The sequence below is a fragment of the Berghia stephanieae genome, chromosome 7 (assembly GCF_034508935.2).
Source record: "Berghia stephanieae isolate SIO BIC M18660-M18661 chromosome 7, UCSD_Bste_1.3, whole genome shotgun sequence".
NCBI lineage: Eukaryota > Metazoa > Mollusca > Gastropoda > Nudibranchia > Aeolidiidae > Berghia > Berghia stephanieae.
Window position 1 is genome coordinate 34,458,464 of NC_088366.1, and position 14,836 is coordinate 34,473,299.

The 14,836-nt window shown below is 36.1% G+C and overlaps 1 long non-coding RNA gene across 1 annotated transcript; it reads left to right on the forward strand.

The window, feature by feature from the left end:
• Window positions 1–1,942: 1,942 nt before the first annotated feature.
• Window positions 1,943–14,315, forward strand: LOC144976224 (uncharacterized). Its single transcript, XR_013646065.1, has 3 exons — window positions 1,943–2,696; window positions 3,689–3,785; window positions 12,839–14,315. It is a non-coding gene; the product is annotated as an uncharacterized LOC144976224 (long non-coding RNA).
• The last annotated feature ends 521 nt before the right edge of the window (window positions 14,316–14,836 follow it).

The window sequence follows — 14,836 nt, forward strand, 5'->3', positions numbered from 1 at the left end:
TCCTTGGTTGTATCTTTGTGGTGCTGAGGAGAAATCGGATTATTCGGAGCTCGTCTTCGTCTACTATGTCTGTTAATATCTCCAAAAGTTTTCCTCTGTCGATCGTATCAAAGGCTGCGGACATATCGATTCCGGTTATTGTTATGGATATGTTTTCGTTGAGTGTCTTTGCTGCCAACCATTTATGTGTCCATACAACTTCCGATGTGCTTCGGTCTTGGCGAAACCCGCTTTGGCTATGTGATAGATATATTTCTATTTTCGGTCTAATTCTGTTAAGGACAATAGTTGACAGTGTTTTTCTTATGGTATTCAGTAATGTTATTGGGCGCAGGTTGTTTACGGGTCCTTTCGTTTTTCCTGGTTTTTGTATTGTAATTAGGACACCGCTGTATATGTCCCAGTCTTTGTGTGTTGAGAATGTTTTGTTCATTATGTTTGCAATGCTCAGATCCAGGGAGAAGGTACCGCATTTCAGCAATTCAGCGGGAATTTCATCTTTGCCTGGGGATCTGTTATTGTTTAGGCACTTTATGCTATTTCTAACTTCAGTTGTTGTGATGCGGTTGTTTAGGTCTCCAGGGTTTCCTGAGAAGGGCGATATTTGTGAGACTTGTTTGTGAAATTTCTGCTGGAAGTGGTCAGTTACAATGTCAAGGATATCGTTGGGATTTGTTGTCTGTTTGCCAAATTTATCCTGTAGTTTTGGGTTCTCGAATGGTTTTCGGTTCAGAGATTTCGTCGCTTTGAACATGGACGATGCGTTATTTTTGGACTTTTCTATGTCTTCCACTTTTTTGTCTAATTCCTCGTTTCTGTGTTTTATTGTAAGTGATCGAATTGAATGCAGTATTTTGTTTCGTTCCGTTTTCAGGTTTATTATTTCTTCCGAGTCTTTCGTGTTTTGTATCCTGATCCTAATTTCTTTTTGTTGCCGCGATAGATCGTTAATAGCGATGTTAGGCGTTCGATTTGGTTTGTTCTTAGTTGTATTAATAGAGCCTGCACTTTCTTCCCCGCATATTTCATTGCCGCTTGCGTCTCTTTCCATTCATTGTTTGGATTGCTATTTTGCTTTATTTTCCATAGACTTGAGTTAAGTTCATATTGGTAATGAATGCGACATTCTCGCTCATTTACTATTTTTGCCGTGTTTATTTTGACTGCCGTTTTACCTTTCTGTCTTCGTTGTCTGTACACATTTATGTTGAAATTCGTTTTTACAAGTTTGTGATCGGATGTTAGCAGTGTACCACCGTATGATCGCGAGTTGGTTGAGTAGTGTTTATGGCGGTGTCGACATATGATATAGTCTATTTGGTTGTGTATTGTTATCATTTTGTCTTGGGTTTGGTCTTTCCTTTGTCTTACCCATGTTGTCTGGTGTCTTGATGGGTGGTTGAAAGCACTGTTTGTTATGAAAAGTTTTCTCTGTTCACAGAACTGGACTAATTTTTCTCCGTTATCGTTTCTTTTTCCTTTTGAGTATTATCCTAAACATAGTGTGTCACTGTCGAGACGTTTTCCTACTTTGGCATTAATCTCCAGCAATTATTAATATTGATTTGTTTCCTATTTTGTTCAGTGTATCGTCTTGGTCTTTGTAAAATTTATCAGTTTCCTCTGGGTATTGTTTTGCGCGTTGACTTGTTGGTGCGTAAACATTTACGATTGAGATAGTGAACGTCTTCTTACCGTGATCGTCTTTGTTATTGTTATTCTGGTTCCTTGAATTGATCTTACACTTAAGCTCAAGAACACATATTCTGTCCGAAACATTCCATTCGTCACTAGTCAAATCCCTGCAGTTTTTATTTATGAGAAATCCACATCCATAGTGAGGTGAACTAGAAGCAATGGTCTGTGACCATTTATTGTTTGGTCGACGCCATCTTGGATCTTCGTCTCTTGTAAACACAACACATCGATTTTATAACTTTCTAAATCTTGACACAGTTGTTCCTTTCGAATGTTACTTTTAATAGATCTTAAAATAAAAGTTCCAATATTAAGATTAGTCCACATCTTAGGATAAAATAGGTCTTGAATAAAATAGGATTCTTTCATGGGTTTGGATTTATTAGATGAGTTACTTTTTATCGCGCCAAATAACTCACGAGCTTGATAGTAATAAATAAATTTGTAATTTATTTTTTTTTATCCAACGGGTTCAAAGCATTATTTTCCTAAGAAATGATAGGGTTTTCCAATGGGAGCGTTGAAATAAATATTGTCTTTCACTAGTAAAATAACATTAACTAAAGAAATATTCATACACTGACATTGTTGACAATTTGCGATTGGATGAAAAACAAAAACGAGATTCTCAAAATTCTGTTTTTAAAAATTCCAATTTTTTTTTTGAAGAAAAACCTTCGACTTGGATGGATGTGTACATCGATGGACCATAAAATACCACACTGCATTGTGTCTTTTTTCACCTCAAAGTTGTTAACTAAAACCGCATTCTTGATGATAATTATTAGAATTGAGATTTTAAAATTACAATGACTCGTAAATAAATGTGTGTCTGGCTTGATAGTGTGTTGTGAGATTCTCATTCTAGCGAAGGTACAAATCAGTACGTTGGGATTATTCATTGTTGTTTCTATATATTTTAAGATAATTGAAGATAATGAATGTGGCCCTAACACACTTGTTTATAGAATTTCTAGTCTCCATGAAAATCACAAAACGTAAGTAAATCAACGTTTTATCTTGATTTAAACTCAAAATAAAGACACGGATTGCCGTTTTCGGTGATTTCAATTCAAAATGCCAAGGCCCAAATACAGGAACAAGAACTCTTGATAATAAGCATCGATCGGTAACGCATTTTTATAAATTATTATAATTTATTTTGCTGAAAAGGGTTCCGTTGGCTCAATTGTCTGCTCACTCGCTCGTGATTTCCAAATCGGTGGTTCAACTCTCTGGCGTGTCTTTATTATTATTATTACTATTTTTTTAGGGCAGCTTTTTGTTGTTGTTGTTGTTGTTGTTGTTGTTGTTGTTGTTGTTGTTGTTTGCGTTGCTTGAAGTTTGTTTTATGGGGCTTTTTTGTTTGTTTGTCTTTTGTTGTTGTTGTTTTGTTGTTATTTTGTTGTTGTTAAATTTTAAAGACAAAACACGTTTAATTCTTTAAAATGGCCTCTTTTATTTAATCATTTATTCTGATGAAAGTTGGATGGCATTACTTTGCGGACGTTTCCCTTTTCGCAAAGCGGCTATCAATGTCAACAATAGTGAAAATGTCTTGAGCTTCATTTTTCACCTAAAATTTCTAGCTTTTGATATGGGATAAAGCAGATAAATATTATTTCGCTTATTTATTTCACTAGTGTTATTGATGCTCGTTAAATCTCTAATTAATACAGGTTTTGAATTAACTCATAAAATAAAAACGGTATTAAAAGACATTCACTGATTATCTGCTATTTATTCCCCACCACAACGAAGGAAAATAAATCTCAAGTTTAATATTACACGGTATGAATTCAATTTCCCTCACCTAGTTCATTCCGGCACAATACCGCTTTGAAACGGTGGGTCACTTTTTAACTGAAATTAAATTTATTGGAAAAATTGAGTTTAATTTCCACCCTCCCTCCCCCTCAAAAAGCTTAACTTTTTCGATTTCGATTTGATCTAATTCAGACTCATTTCAGAGTCATTTTTCGTCAACCAGATTATCTCTGCATAATACCCTTTATAAGGCAGTGATCACGTATTGGTTGGATGGATGGCTGTGTCAATCGTCTTGCCTGAAGTTTAAATAATCTGAGGTTGGTGTTTGTTGTTGCTTATTTTCTTCTTTAAAAAGTTGAGAGGTTTGCAAGTACAGAACCAAGGGACATCTGATGTGCCGTACTCTATCTATAACACACACACACACACACACACACACACACACAAACACACACAAACACATATTACAAATTTTGGCTAGAAACTCACTTTGAAAATATAATCGATCGATATTTGAAGGACGAGTTTTCAGGCCAAATCTTTGTTTTTATGTGTTTTGTTTTATCGTTTTGCATTCTAGAGTACGACATTTATTCACTTAAAATCATGACTTTAGTATCATGACTTTAGTATGACTATGTCTTTGGTCCTAGCTAGATCACCTTTTTTTCACACACAATACACCACTTGAGGCAGCCAGGTGTGAATGACTTCTTGTTGTAGGCAATGTCGGATAATGTAAAAGTCCGAGTAAAAAAAGGCACCTATGAGGAAAGTTGTTATTGTTTAAAACAAAACGATAACCTACTGAAACATAAAATGAAGTATTTTGAAGCGAATTAAGTATGGTGAAACGTGGAAGCGTGGATATTTAATTAGACACCCTTTCGCCACGGCATCATAAGATACCATGAAAGAATATAGATAATCCATCAAAACAAGTTGTCTGATGTCAACAGGAATTACCTATGTTGTCTAAGTGAGCAAATTGGGGGTCGGTTACTAACCTTGCCCAAGGAAAAAAATGAAAGTGCCTGAAGTGAGGTTCGAACCCGGGACCGTTCGGATCAAAGTGCAATACCTTAATCACTCGGCCACTACACCCCCACCCCCCTGTGGATATACATGGCAAAAAATCAAATGATAATCAAAACCAATATTTGACGCATTAAGATTTTAAAATCTATTAGGAAGAATGAATTTAATTTATTAAACTTACAAAGACTAAAATACTATATTTCTTATCATTCTACCTTGTATCATATCATATCATATCATATCATATCATATCATATCATATCATATCATATCATATCATATCATATCATATCAGTCATATCAGTAATAGATCTTGAAATTGGACCAAGTGTTCCTTAAATGCCCTTAAAACATAAGTAACAAATATATGTGCATTACACATTACAATTTCTTTGAGATAAATATATTTAAAAGGAAGAAACGGATAAAAGCATAGAATAAAATCAAAAAGACAAAGAAAGTAAAAATCAAAACATGACATTACTGCCGTAGTCCGGAAAAAAGCTCGTATTAAAAATTCGGGCCAGAAAATTCGACCTTCAAATATCGATCGATTTAAATGACCTTCAGCTTGTCAAAAACTCTCAAACCCGGGACTTGCTAAATAATGTCTTCAAGAAGTCCTGGGTTTGAGAGTTTTTGAAAAGGTGATGGTCATTCAAATCGATCGATATTTGAAGGTCGAATTTTCTGGCCAGAATTGTAAAATATGGTGTCGGGATTTTTTTTTTCAGATTACGCCAGAGTAATCCAATCCCAACTCCCCTAGGAATTTCTTTATCTTGTTTACCCCGACATAATAGCAAAGTCACGCGGTGAGTCACAAATTGCCATCAGTATTAGAATTAGTGTCTGTCACTGAAATGATCCATCAGTGTCGCAAACACTGGATGAGCCTAAAGAAATACGTCAAGCCATTTCTGTGTCTGGTATTTTCCGTCTTACTGAATAATTTACGAGCTTAATGGTTAAGCAGATGGTCGCGTAGTGTAAGTCATTGTTATACTGATGTATGATGACTAATCTGCCGTGCGAGAAGAGTCTCCTGAGGAAGCTGGCGAGAACACATTGGGGCGCCGACCAGGCGCTTCTAAGGACACCCGCCTGACACTATGTTAATCCACCGCGGAGTATTGTGCTCCAGTGAGGGGTAGAAGCAGGAACGCTTATAAGGAAGATGCAAAGCTTTGCAACTCCATGCATAAATGTCGGGAACGCTGGCTGGTGAGAACACCTAAAGAATTGGGCTTGAGAATAGCACCAATCCAACTCCCCGATGTCCGAATGAAGAAGATTACTTAGTGCTGGCTTAACAAAATAGAAAGGGCTTATGTGGAACCCCTATCGGACTCAAAATTTTGTGGTGCACCTAGTGCGAGCCCAAAAGAAAGTCCCAGCAGTATTTTGTACTAAGCTTCCCTGACTCCGGACGAGGTTGCACATAAGAGATGTGAGTCAACTTGGAAAAATGATGCCCCTCGTTAGAGCGGGGACGTAGACTTTCTCGAAACATATAAGGAATATGTCGGGCTCATGTACCACCAAGAGGAGGCACTGTGTGGTTACAAAGAGACTAAGGTCTAGAATCCCGTCTAAAAGCAGTCACGTCTCATCAGTGGGGACTTACCACCAATCCCACATGTTCACGTTGTGGCAAAGAACCTGAAACCACAGAGCATTTGACTGAACCTTTCACTGTGACCACTAGTGCGGTAATGCTGCCCACAGTGTCCAAATTGCGATACTTTAATACCGCGGCCTCCCCGCAGCCCTACCGCGGTTAAGCGATGCCAGATGTGCCAGGTGATGACTCACCCAGTTTCGGCGAGAAAACGAACGGCGCGCTTGCTGGACATGCATGTTATAGTAATTGTATGCAATCAACAGTTGGGCATTCCCGTTAAATCAAAACATGCCATTGAAAGCATGTAGGGTGGAAACTGTTAGTAATGATGTATGGTTGTGACATGACAAGTTTCATTAGTCTATGAATGATGGAATGATAGTTAGAACGAAACAAATGTAGGTCATTTTTTAAACTGATTATCATTAACACTTTTCAATTAAAGTGTCGATTACAAGACAATGAATCCGTGGACATCTGATTTTTTTGTTTTATATTACTCTTAAAACTATTATAATTATAACTCACCCTCAATTTCTCTTGCGAAGTTCATAGTTAATCCAAAAAATGCTCTTGAAGTAGTTATCTATATTCCATTACTGAATTTTTTAAAAGTCTGCATAGAGGTTTACTGAAGCTAGCTTCACAATAATCTTGGAATTGTCAATCTTATAAAATCTTACTTTATACAAATAATTTTCAATAATACAAATATGAAATTTTAAACATAATAGTTAACTTTATCAAAATGTGCGCATCAGTTTGTTTGTTTTATTTTAAAAGATAATTGAGAATTTTCCTTATTACTTTTTTTTCGCTCTCTTTGGTGACTTTCCTTGGTTGCGTAGTCGTGGTGATGTATGGAGAATATTTGCTTCCATGATGAGCTTGATTTTTTTAGTGTCACTTTTAACACCACACATTCTTTTGTCCAATTTTCCTATGATTTGGTGACTGGCTTCAGTGCCTTGCTCTCCATGGAGCCCAAGACCAAACCCAAATCTGGCCATGAATGGAACGCAATGGTGCTCCAGTATGTGTTGTTTTGGAATGATCATGTTTGTGAAGTGTGTTCTAAAAAAGTGGAGATAATTATCGATGTTTTCTTGTGTCTTGTGTAACTGGGTTCTGTCTACAGCACAGCGTCATATTTTCGACTCTGAGCGCTGAGTTTGAAAATATTTGGAAAGAATTGGCGTCATAGACGGGATTTGAAAAAACAACTGAAAAACACAAAAACGTGCTTGATCCTTAGTCGTACAGAAAGGGACAGACATAGATTCGAACTAGCGTACAAAAAAAAATTGAAAAGAAGTTATAAGGCATTAGGATTTGAAACCCTCAGTTCAAGATCTGGCCCAATCCGCTCGAGTCTGGATGCGATTTTAGCCAGACACAAGATAACACCCCAAGCCTATCATAGTCGGGCCTTTGTCGGCAACCACTGTCACAAGTATTTGACTGCGGAAGTCAGAGGGGCCTTATTAGAAGCTGTTGTGGAAGAAACATGCAAACACACATGCAATTTATTAACAATTGACTTGGCTGGGGAAATCAAAGCTAAATTCACACAACTTTTAACTGAACACCCTATACCAAATTGTCCATGATAGCATTTCGCATTCCAAGCCTTCACATGCCCCCCTACCCACCTCCCCCGAGAACACATTGAGATAATACATTTGAGCACAAATGTGAATATTTAACATTTATCCCTAAATCGCTCATATCGCGAACTTATTCTAAAACTTATATTACAGACAAAGACTTCAAAATAGGGAATCACGAAAAAAATTAAAACTTCATGGATCCAAACCAGAGTTATTAATTAAATTAATCACATCACTCACATCAAATTTGCTATCATTCCAAGAGCGATAAGCAGTTGTATTTTAACTAATATTATTTTCCAAGTTGAAAACCAAGAAACAATAAAAATTACACAGAAACAAATCTGAACTTGGTGATAACATGAATAATGAAAATAAAATGAATCGTTCTGAAGGTTTGGTGGGGGGAAGAAGGCAAAAGAGGAGTTTTCAAAGCAAAGAATTGCATCACAGTGATGCACCACACGCGCATGCCACGCCAACGTCCGGCTTGCATACCTATCGTGTCACGGTCAATTACGTTTTTCCCGAGAGCAAGGGTATCGGGTATCAGGTGGTCAGCCTGATGTGAGGCGATTGAAGTAGCGCTCAGAGTCGAAAATATGACGCTGTGTGCCTGGATATCATAATATTGTAGCGTGAGACCGCTAACAGCTGCTGCCATAACCTGGAAAAAACATTTTGAAAAGTAGACCATAAAACTCTTCCATCAAATTTATATGATTAAAATTGTCCACATCTTGTCAAAAATATTCAAACCCGGGATTTCACGGAATTCCCAGGTTTGAGAATGTATCAGAAGTTGAAGACAAGTAGAAGGACGAGTTTTCTGATAAATTTTATTTTTAAATACGGTTTTCTTTAAGATTACGGCAGAAATTGGGTCAACCTGGGGTAGTTGTGACTTGTGACCCACAGCTTTTGAAGGGTAAAATGACAGGATGATTAAAAACATTGATGTTATACTCAAAAAATGAACCGGGTGAAATGTGTGTATTTTATTGGGGAGGATGGATTAAATCCTTTATAGTGAGATAAACAAAATTTGTTCACACTTCTCATTATTATCTTAACTTTAAATTCACTTTTCGGGAATAGTGCCATCCCGACAGTTTATTTATTTTAGGTTGAAGGTCATATTTATATCTTTGGGTTTTTGTTTTTTTAATGATTCTCGATACAACGTATCAACAATTCACTTCTATTACGAAAAATTAGGACGTCTTAAAAGCATATTATAAAGATCATTTTGCCTGTGCCGTAAGTAGATTCACTCTATCAAATAACAGAAATCGATAACTCATGTTATTACTCGTACAACAAAAATATTTAACCCTTTATTGCATAAACAAAAACTGGTGGGGTTAGTTCGTTGCAACTTTGCATACAGCACATATAGGGCCTAGAAAGAGGATTTTCACAACTTATAGGTCACCGGGAGCATTAGGAGCCTTGGGCTCATGCTTCTAAAATATTAGACATTATGCATTCCAGGTTGCGGAATTCGACCGTTATAGAGACAATGAAGGTTATATTATAGCCATCAACACAAGACCTCATATAAACAATTCCAAGTTTATTTCATTATATTTTAATGTTCATGTAGCATAGATTTATCAATTTTCATTAAATTTATATTACCTTTTGAGGTGTTTTTACCATACATTATACAATGAGCAGGACATAATATGATCAATAAACAAGCACATGAAGAACAACAAAGATATTGGAAATACGAATTCTATATGTCTGCCAACTATATTTCAAAACTTGCTTACTATCAATGTAGAGTAGAAGTAAAATTCAATGTAAAATAATTATGTAATTAATTAATTTATATATTTTTAAATCTAATTTATGTATTTACATTTATTTATTTATTTCTGTCTACTGTCAGTACCAACTACTTTTTTCGGTTATGGTGAAAAACATAAAAGCAATCATCTGCCTCACCAACAGGGGTAATGCACAATACAACATTACACTTCCTGCATTTAAATTGTGATTTCCTGCTACAGCCTGGCAATTTGCATCTTTGGGGAAATTTGGCTTCTTTATCACGCATTGAGAAATGATCCACCTTGTCATATCTAACAGCCTCATTTACAGATCTTACTGAGCGAGTATCACTGTGAGCAACATCAGGCATCAATTCAGGGACAGCTTGAATACTTTTTATGAAACCTTGGGCCAGCTGGAGTTTAAAAGCACATAAAGAAATTGCACAGTCTGCCTTCTTAGCTTTGTACAAGAGCCATGAGTTTACTACACATAAATCCAGCAGATGGAACAGGATTCTTTTATACCATTTTTTGCTTTTGAAATCCATGGGATAGAACTCGAGCAGCATGTCACACTTATCAACGCCACCCATGCTTTGGTTGTAATTTTTTTATAAGGCCAGGGCACTTGACGTAAATATATTCCTTACGTGTACGGTCATATCGCCTAACAGTATGAGTCGGTTCAACCCCGTGAATATTTGATCCCACTAAGACTATTATGTTATCAAACCATTCACATAATAGAATGGTGCCATCACTATCACTCCTATAATCATAGGAACCCCTACCACGTTTTTTCAAATCTTTCATGGCAAGCAGTGGGCACTTACGACTTCTATTTGGCCTTACAGTACATGTGGCATTCAATTTCCTCTCCTTCAGCTCAACAAGAAGTTCAGGGCAAGCAAAGTAATTATCAAAAAAAATATAAGAGTTTTCAGGTTGATTTGTGTGAGGGATAACACGACTTCACCCGGTTTACCTACAGGAAGAGACACATTTTCGACAGGATTCACTGTGTTGTCTCCAGCAAATTGTAGACAATGGACATAGCCTGACCTTCCCGCATGCACCCACACTTTGTAACCCCATTTCTTAGGCTTTTTCATCATATAACATTTCAACCCATGACGGCCTTTGAACGGTATCATTTGTTCGTCTATAGCAACAAATGCTTCAGGCTCAGCGTTTGCAGTAAACGATCGGTTTATAATGTTTATGAGAGGTCTTACTTTATGCAGCCTGTCATAACCGACTTCACCTTTACCTTTCATAAGGGTATTATCATTGCAATGAAACAATGACATAATGTCCTCAAACCTATTTACTGTCATTGCATTTGCAACAATAACTTGCCTAGTGCCCGGGGACCAATACATTCTCCTAGAAGGTAAACATACAATGCTCATGTACATGCAAATACCAACAAATGTTTTCAATTCTGGCACATGGATCTTGGTACACCTTGTTCTTCCACACTGGTCCATGAATCTATTGCTTTCGAGGGTAAGCAGTTCAAAAGCATCATTGTCAAAGTGTGCCAGAAACATCTCCATGATTGTTGTAGCACCAGCAGCCTTCCCTCATGGAATCAGGTGGTTTTCCGGATTTACATGGGCGGGAAGATCTTTCTTTACCCAATGGAAGGTCCTTGGTGCCCCATCAACCATAGTTCTGGGTGAAAAACAAAATAAGAAAACGATACCGTACCATTATAAATCAAATAAAGAAAATCATACATTAAAAAATTTACTTTTCACTGTGGATGAAGCACTGATTAGTAAACATTATAAGACTTCAAATTAAAAATCAACAAGTTTGATCCCTTTTGCCCTTCATTGCGGCTCGAGAAGTATTCCTTTCCATTAGTTAATTTAATGTATTTGTAGCCGATAAAGCCAAACAAATCAGTTCGCTGACACACTTTGGGGAGTTGTATACATGGCAGGGACAACATTCGCCTTTTATTCAATAATGGATTAAACTATTCTCTCACCTTTGCCGTTTGCGTTTGCTTGGTTGTGATTGAGTTGGGTCATTCAAGTCATCATCACATTCTTCAACATAAGAATGGCCAGGAGATTGGCCATCATCATCATCCTCGTCACTAGTTGTAGACGTTTCATCATCTCTATCGGGTACAGCAGGTTCAAAGTTTGGATCTAGCTCGTTATCCGTATCATCTCCATCAAGACACTCATCTTCACTGTCGCTTGGTATGTCATTTTCAAACATTTAAAGCACCTCATTTCCAGAATAAAATCTGGATTTAGGGCGAAGACTGAGAAGAAAAAAAAACAACATTTGGACCTTTTAGACGAGTAGCTTGAGCGAAAAAAGATATACAAAAGTATTCAAAAATACATTTATTTATACTTATAAACTTATCTTATTTATTTCTCATGTAATAAGTTAATCAAGCAAACCACAACAGTAGACTAGGTCAAATTCATAAGAGGTAAACACTTAAACAAGTTACTATGTATTAGTTATCCTCTGTGCATAATGTGCAAAATAGTAGACACGTCTATTTTTAGTAACAGGTCCGGTTTGCAGGATGTGTAATATTTTAGACATGTCTATTTTTAGTAACATACCCGATATGCATGCTGTGCAATATTTTAGACATTGGAGATAAAATGCCGTTGTAAAATAACTGTCACAATCTAATGCTTTATGTTCGGCCATAATAAGCTTTAGTATGTATATTATATAATAGGCATGGTATTAAGAGGGTTTTATAACTATTTGAATGATATAAATGGTTGTAAATGTGCTTACCTTCGATTGTTGTCAGAGGCCATCTTCAAAACGCAACAGCGAAAAAATGAATTATTTCCCTTGAGTGACTTTTGGCGCTTTTGTGTAAAAGAGGTAGAAGAAGTGTCTACAAGCATAGCATTGGTAAAATGGGTTGTATATTAATATCAAACCCTCATGAGAACTTCGTCTAAAATATTAGACATTATGCAATAAAGGGTTAATTTACTCTCTATATTTATATATTTATATATTGTTGTATATGTGTGTATACCTTCCAAATGAATGAATTACATTTACATGAATCACATTTACAAGAGTAATATGAAGTTTTTATATGTACTTATTCTTATGTTTATTTACCTTTCCCCATCCCCATAACCTCACTGTATCCCGTTAGCGCTATCATAAATAATTATTAGTATTATCATTTTTTAAAATTAGATCAGTGGTGTTGTCCATGGTTTGTTAATTGAAAATCCTTACGAAATCACTGCTCATAAGGAATACACAATTTTACAACTGGTCAAAGTTTTGCTCCTTAACATTCACAGATCTGGTTACGCATTGATCTGGAGCTGAATCTGGAGTTGGGTATCGGGACATCTGTGAACTAATAATGAAATGACCCACTGCGACAGCCATTGAATGACCAAGAAACCCATCCATGAAGTAAACAGGCAAAAGCAACCCTTAGCGCCGCCACCAGTCATATGAATGTCGCCACCAATCACAGCCAACCTCTACAAAACAGATAAAGAACAAATAATAATATGTTGAGAAAAGAAAAAGAGAGGATGAAAAATTAACTTATCCATAGCCTAACATTTAATTAATTTAAAGTGTACTATTATTAATTTGTTTAATTATGTGCAGCGTGTTTTTGTGTTTTATTGATTTATATTAAATTGTTCCTGCTTTAACGGAGATTAATACTTATCTTATGAACCTGATCTATATATCCCTAAATATAACGTGCCATAATCTACTACCACTACTACTACCTATTTCTTTAAACTTAAACTCTATTACTATCTGTCGAGTTGTCAGGAACTTTAACCCAACTATAACAGGGTGGAAGAGGCACCAGACGACTTCTGTCTTTGGGGGAAAACTATTTTACTTCTATTTGTCTCTACCTGCTTGCCACTTCTCCTACATAGACGCGACACAGACCTGGTGTTTGTTGTCAACTTGATATCAAATTTATTGTAAATGTTACGTTTTGTTCCAAAATTATCCGGTCTATCAGACTTTTTCAAGAAAATAAGTTGTCCGCTGATTCATGTTACCAAATCTTCAAAATGCTTGCTCAGAAAAAAAAATCAGGGGAAAATTTGTTTTTAAGATTTTATTTTTATGCCTCATTTCCTGTTTTGTTCAGAAGTATTCATGAATACCGAGTCCTAGCTTCCGGCTACTTACTACAAAGTTCAATCTGGTATTCGGCAACTGATATATCGAGGGATATCGCGGCTCTACCACGTAGACTCGGTCTTACGGCTCTCCAATCAAAATAATTCCCTGTATCGATCAAAAATCGTATATTATAATACTATGGTAGCACACGCTATGGGATCTGATAACAGGTTAGAAAGGCATTACGTGTATGTCTTATTTCAGTCAAAGCGACCAGACCTAGCCATTCTCACCAGGAGAGCTGTCCCTGCAATGAGACTCAGGTTACCTTGCTTGTGATCTCCCAATGAAAAATGCAACATTCTACTGTCACACGAGAATAAAACCGAACGCAGCATGTAAGGACTTGACTATTAATTGAAAGTATTGCATGTGCTTGTTCATCCGTTGCTGTTCATACAATCAACATGCATTCTTAAATGGTCAAATCAGATGCCATATTATAATATTACTTCGATGTTATTTCATCGTGGACAATCGGGTTGCATAATAACGACTTTTTTAAAAACAATCAATAAAAACAATAAATAATTTATTTTCCACGCCCCTAGTCTGCGTCAGGGTATAATTATTTTCACCTTATAAAGTAATGAATAAAAACGAACATGCAGCTTGGCATACTATTCAGGCCTAATAACTCTGCTGGTTGTCTGGATTTTAAGTGATATATTATTGCTTTTATTGTTTTTGTTATTGGCTGGAGAAGTGTTTTAAGCCTGAAACGTTCTGTGTTTGGTGTTTTAATATTTTTCGAAGTTGAATATTCCTATTTGTTCATTAACTTTTACTGTCTTCAGCTCTCTAGCAGCTTTGTATATGTTTGAAATTTGAATTCTTTTCACCTTGATTTTTAATATGAAAGGTTTTTTTTCATAAACAACACAGCTTAAATTGAAGAAAATTATCGTTCTTTTATCAAATTGATATGAAAAAGTGATAATTTAGTTGGGTTTTTTGGAGGGGGGAGGGGGAATTGTTTTTGTATTGGTTTTTTTTTTTTTTGTTTTTTTTTTTTGTTTTTTTGTTTTGTTTTTTGTTGTTGTTTTTTTTTTAGATTTTATTAAGCCGTATATAGCTCATGATCAATTAGAATATGCTCATATCGCTTTACAAGAAGTCACAAACCCTCAGTC